Source organism: Marmota marmota, unplaced genomic scaffold (genome assembly GCF_001458135.2).
Source record: "Marmota marmota marmota unplaced genomic scaffold, marMar, whole genome shotgun sequence".
Taxonomy (NCBI): Eukaryota; Metazoa; Chordata; class Mammalia; order Rodentia; family Sciuridae; genus Marmota; species Marmota marmota.
This window is the reverse complement of record NW_026000016.1, coordinates 26564700-26570490: the sequence shown is the minus strand read 5'-3', so window position 1 is coordinate 26570490 and position 5791 is coordinate 26564700. Positions and strand designations below refer to the sequence as shown.

Genomic DNA, 5791 nt, shown 5'->3' with positions numbered 1-5791 from the left:
ATAGAAGAAAAAGTTGGCTTCAATCTACACATTGTGGGGTCGGGCTCCAAATTCCTTAATAGGACGCCCATAGCACAAAAGTTAATAACTAGAATCAACAAATGGGACTTACTCAAACTAAAAAGTTTTTTCTCAGCAAGAGAAACAATAAGAGAGGTAAATAGGGAACCTACATCCTGGGAACAAATCTTTACTCCTCACACTTCAGATAGAGCCCTAATATCCAGAATATACAAAGAACTCAAAAAATTAAACAACAAGATAACAAACAACCCTATCAACAAATGGGCGAAGGACCTGAACAGACACTTCTCAGAGGAGGACATACAATCTATCAATAAGTACATGAAAAAATGCTCACCATCTCTAGCAGTCAGAGAAATGCAAATCAAAACCACCCTAAGATACCATCTCACTCCAGTAAGATTGGCAGCCATTATGAAGTCAAGCAACAATAAGTGCTGGCGAGGATGTGGGGAAAAGGGTACACTTGTACATTGCTGGTGGAACTGCAAACTGGTGCGGCCAATATGGAAAGCAGTATGGAGATTCCTAGGAAAGCTGGGAATGGAACCACCATTTGACCCAGCTATCGCCCTTCTCGGTCTATTCCCTGAGGACCTTAAAAGAGCATACTATAGGGATACTGCCACATCAATGATCATGGCAGCACAATTCACAATAGCTAGACTTTGGAATCAACCCAGATGCCCTTCAATAGATGAATGGATTAAAAAACTGTGGCATTTATACACAATGGAGTATTACGCAGCACTAAAAAATGACAAAATCATGGATTTTGCAGGGAAATGGATGGCATTAGAGCAGATTATGCTAAGTGAAGCTAGCCAATCCTTAAAAAACAAATGCCAAATGTCTTCTTTGATATAAAGAGAGCAACTAAGATCAGAACAGGGAAGAAGAGCATGAGGAAAAGATTAACATTAAACAGAGACGAGTGGGGGGAGAGAAAGGGAGAGAGAAGGGAAATCGTATGGACATGGTAGGAGACCCTCAATGTTACACAAAATTACATATAAGAGGTTGTGAGGGGAAAGGGGGGGGGACAAGGGAGAGAATTGAACAACAGCAGATGAGGTAGAGAGGGAAGATGAGAGGGGAGAGGAGGGGGGATAGTAGGGGATAGGAAAGGTAGTAGAATACAACAGTCACTAATATGCCATTTTGTAAAAATGTGAATGTGTAACCGATGTGATTCTGCAATTTGTATTTGGGGTAAAAATGGGAGTTCATAACCCACTTGAGTCAAATGTATGAAAGATGATATGTCATGAGCTTTGTAATGTTTTGAACAACCAATAAAAAAATAAATAAATTAAATTGTGGGTGGGAAAGTATTCACGTCAAAAAATGTCTACTTTTGTAAAATATTTATCAGGTAATACAGATAATGTTCAAAAAGAATAAATCCAAGTAGCTTCTTTTATTTTTATTTTTTTTAATTTAAAATATGAAATGTTATGAATAAAAAATAAATGTGGGGTCCAAAAACCACAGTATGAGATAGTTAACAGCATGGCTTATGTAACACCCCACCTCACCTTTCCCAGCCTCATGTTTAGGCAGTCACTGCAAGGCTGCTCTGAGATTATATGGTCATTATAGTCTAAGAGTCACATTTGAAGCAGCAACCTAAACCCACACCAAGAAGGACTGTCCTCTTCAAGAATTCCAAATGTCTTTTGCAATAGCTTCTGCAAGGCAGGCCCAGCCCCTGAGAGGGTGGTGCTGTGCTGGGGACATGAGTCCCCCAAGAAGCTCAGTGAAGTTTGGAGATTAATACTGAAAACTGCGCTTTGTCTGGACAGAATCAAGAATCTGCTGCAGTTCCTCATCTTCAAATCGCCCCTCCAGGCTTGGAATCAGAGTCTTGGACTCCTCTGCAGTCTCTGGGCAAAGGTTGGCCAAACAGGCCAACTCAAACTTGTGTAGCTTTTTCTGGCGCAGCAAGCTACGGACACTTGTAATGGTCTTTGTTTTTGAAATGACCGAAACGGGAAGTGTACTTTAAAGTTTTCATGTAGACTTCTGAGAGTTCCTGCCTGTCCTCTGCACTCTCACTTTGTTGCTTTCGATGCTCCAGAAGCATATGAACTTCTGAATTTAGAAGAGTCTCCGCTGTTTCAAACTCTTTGGGAAAGATAAGCTGTGAGGCATCCTCTTCCACGTCACCTGCCCATGGATCCCTGCCCCCAGACGCCATAGCCGCACAGTGTACTACCACAAACACCACCGGGAGCGGAAGTGGAAGTGTGGAGCAGCCAGCTGCCCCCGGAAGGGGTGGGATGGCCAAGTAGCTTCATTTAAAGAATATTCTTAGTTGTTGATGGACACAAGTCTCTTCCTTCCTTCCTTCCTTCCTTCCTTCCTTCCTTCCTTCCTTCCTTCCTTCCTTCCCCACAATTCCAGCTCCCCAATAGCTTTTTTAAACTGCAGAAAATTCCATAAAAGAAACATTAAAAATCATATGCAAATGGCTAGCAAACATATAGGAATATATGAAAATTCTGTAGACCACCAAACTTCATGTTAAAGTAGTGACTTACTATCACTTTATATCTATATACTGGCAAAATTAAAAAGAATCCTAACACTCCCTGCAGGCAAAAAGATATTAGCCTACATTCCGGTTGATAATGTAAATTGTAAGCCATTTGGAAATCAGCCTGGATTAATTTTTTTCTCAAATTTATGTGTGGTCACAGAAGCAGCAGTTGTTCAAGCATTTGGGGAAAAGTATATCAGAAAAAAGTTTCGTTAGTAGCTTATAATACTAGCAAATTACCAAAATGAGAGCCAGAAATGAGCTTCAACTACTATGTATACATTAACTCCCCAGTGAACAATTCTATCCTATTCCTTGGGTCAGATATTTAGCAGTTCTCTCCCTTTTCCTAAATTGCTAGATAGCCAGGCCAAAGCCTGTTCTTGGTTAAATCGTGGTGGGAAGAGTGTGTCAGACAGGTTCATCCTTAAGCTGTAATTCAAGTTGAATTCTAGGCACGCCAGGTTTCAATGCTGTCTCCATGTGTTTTAGTCAGCTTTTCCACCACTATGACTAAAAGACCCCACCAGCACAATTGTAGAAGAAAAATTTACCTGAGGGCTCATAGTTTCAGAGGTCTCAGTCCATAGAAGGCCAGTCCCATTCCTCAGGGCTCCAGGTGAGGCAGGACGTCCTGGTGGAAGAGTATGGCAAAAGGAAGCAGCTCACAACGACAAACAGAAAGCAGAGAGAGAATGACTCCACTCTCCAGATACAAAATATATACCCCATAGCCATGCCCCCAATGAATCACATCTTCCAGCCACAGCCCACCAGCCTCCAGTTACCACCCAGTTAATCCCACCAGAGATTAATTCACTGATTAGATTAAGGCTATATAATTTAACCATTTCTCCTACGAACCTTCTTTTTTTTTTTTTTTTTACCATGTGATTTATTTTTATTTTTAGTCATACATGACAGCAGAATGTATTTTGACATATAATACATACATGGAATGTACATACATCAATCATATTGTCTATTCTATTCTGCTGCCCTTCTATCCTCCTTACTCCTCCCCTCCTCTCCCATCCTTTCTCTTTATCCAATCTAATGGGACACACTTTTTTTTTCTTTTTCTCATCACAACATTATATATGTATTCTGTATAACAATGAGGTTCTCCTTCCATCTTCCATGCAACTCCCCTTCTCCCTCTTTTTCCCTCCCACCTCTCTTCGCTATTTAGTGGTAGTTGTCTTCTCATGCTCTTCCTCCCTATCCCATTTTGAGTCACGCCCTTATATCAGAGAAGACATTTGGCATTTGTTTTTTAGGGATCTGCTAACTTCACTTAGCATAATCTGCTCTAATGCCATCCATTTGCCTGCAAATGCCATGATCTTGTTAGTTTTTAGTGCTGAGTAATATTCCATTGTGTATAAATGCCACATTTTTAAATCCATTCATCTATTGAAGGGCATCTAGGTTGGTTCCACATTCTAGCTATTGTGAATTGTGCTGCTATAAACATTGATGTGGCTGTGTCCCTGTAGTATGCTCTTTTTGGGTCTTTTGGGTATAGTCCGAGAAGGGGAATAGCTGGGTCAAATGGTGGTTCCATTCCCAGCTTTTCAAGGAATCTCCATACTGCTTTCCAAATTGGCTGCACCAATTTGCAGTCCCACCAGCAATGTATGAGTGTACCTTTTTCCCCACATCCTCTCCAGCACTTATTGTTGTTTGACTTCATAATGTTTGACTTCATAATGTTCATAATGTTTGACTTCACTGATTAGATTAAGTCTATATAATTTAACCATTTTTCCTACAAACCTTCTTGCATTGCCTCACACATGAAGTTTAGGGGAAACCACATCTAAACCATAACAGTATGACTCAGTTTTCCATCATTACACAGAAATACCTGAGGCTATTAATATATAAAGAAAAAAGGTTTATTTTGGCTCATATTTTCAGAGGTTCCAATCCATGATCAAGTAGTTCCATTGTTTTGGGCCTTTGGCAAGGTAACACATCATGGCAGGAATGCATGGTAGAGCAATCATCTTAACTCATCAACCAAAAAACCTGGAGAAAGAGGAAAGAGACCACAGTTCCTCTTTGAGAGCACACCCCCCACCCAGTGAACTTAATGACTTCCCTTTAGGCCTCACCTCTTAAAGGTCCCACTATCCTGGTGATCAAGCCTGTAAAATATGAGACTTTGGGATACATTCCACATCCATTGCCTAGGAAGGGCAAAGCTGCCAAGAGTCTGAGAATTCTAATTTGTGTGTAAATCTGAAATCAGCATGCGCTGACCTCTGAAGAGAAGAAACTAGAGAAATCAAGCTGAGGATACATCTGGAGCAATTCACAAGCTCAGGATGCTGCCCTCAGAGCAGGTGACCAGGGCTAGCATGGGCACATTTTTATCTATTGAGGGATAGAGACTCCTCCTAGTGAGAAAAAAGTGAATTCACAGACTGCATGTGAGACCCATCTAGTTTGTTTCCTCACTACATTTCCCCCCTAATTTCACTAGCCTATGTATTTAAAAATCATATCACAAGGACATGTCACCAATTTCAACTTGAAAGAGGACAAATGACAGTAGAAACCATTTGTTGAAGCCATGGCAAAGTGAAGGTATTCTGAAAAGAGTTTCAAAACCCATATGTAGGACATAAGTTTTCATAAGTGTACGTGTGGTCTTAGGAACAATAGGATGGACTAGTTTTATTGGTGCTAGTGCAGAACATATGAGATATATGATCATTATGAATATGTGGGGAAATGTAATGACAAATTAAGTTTTATATCATACCTTAGTATGCTTTAGATGACTGTCCCTCAAAGGTCCATGTAAATTCTTGGCTAACAGGGTGTCACCATTGGGAGGTGATGAAACCTTTATGTGGTGGGTCTAGTGGGAGGTTCTTAAGTGTCAGGGGCATGCTCTTAAAGGGGATAGTGGGATTCCAACCCCTTCCCTTTCCTCTTTTCTTACTGACTAATGAGGTCAGGGGTTTGTTTTTAATTGATTTCTGGAATTTATTTATAGTTCCTTAATACTGACACATTGCTGGTTACACATTTTAAGAACTCCACCATGTTTGCGATATGTTGCCTTGGTGACACAAAGCCACTGAGCCACTTGATATTGAATTGGACCAAAACACATCTTTTCCCTTATGAGTTAATTATCTCAGGTATTTCATTATAGTCATGGAAAGCTAATACAGTGCTAATGGGGGAATATATAATTCTTAAGTCCTT

General features: G+C 40.4%; 1 pseudogene; it reads right to left on the bottom strand.

Annotated features, from left to right (window-relative positions):
- Positions 1–1733: 1733 nt before the first annotated feature.
- LOC107140367 lies at positions 1734–2224 on the bottom strand (annotated as a pseudogene).
- Between the last annotated feature and the right edge of the window lie 3567 nt (positions 2225–5791).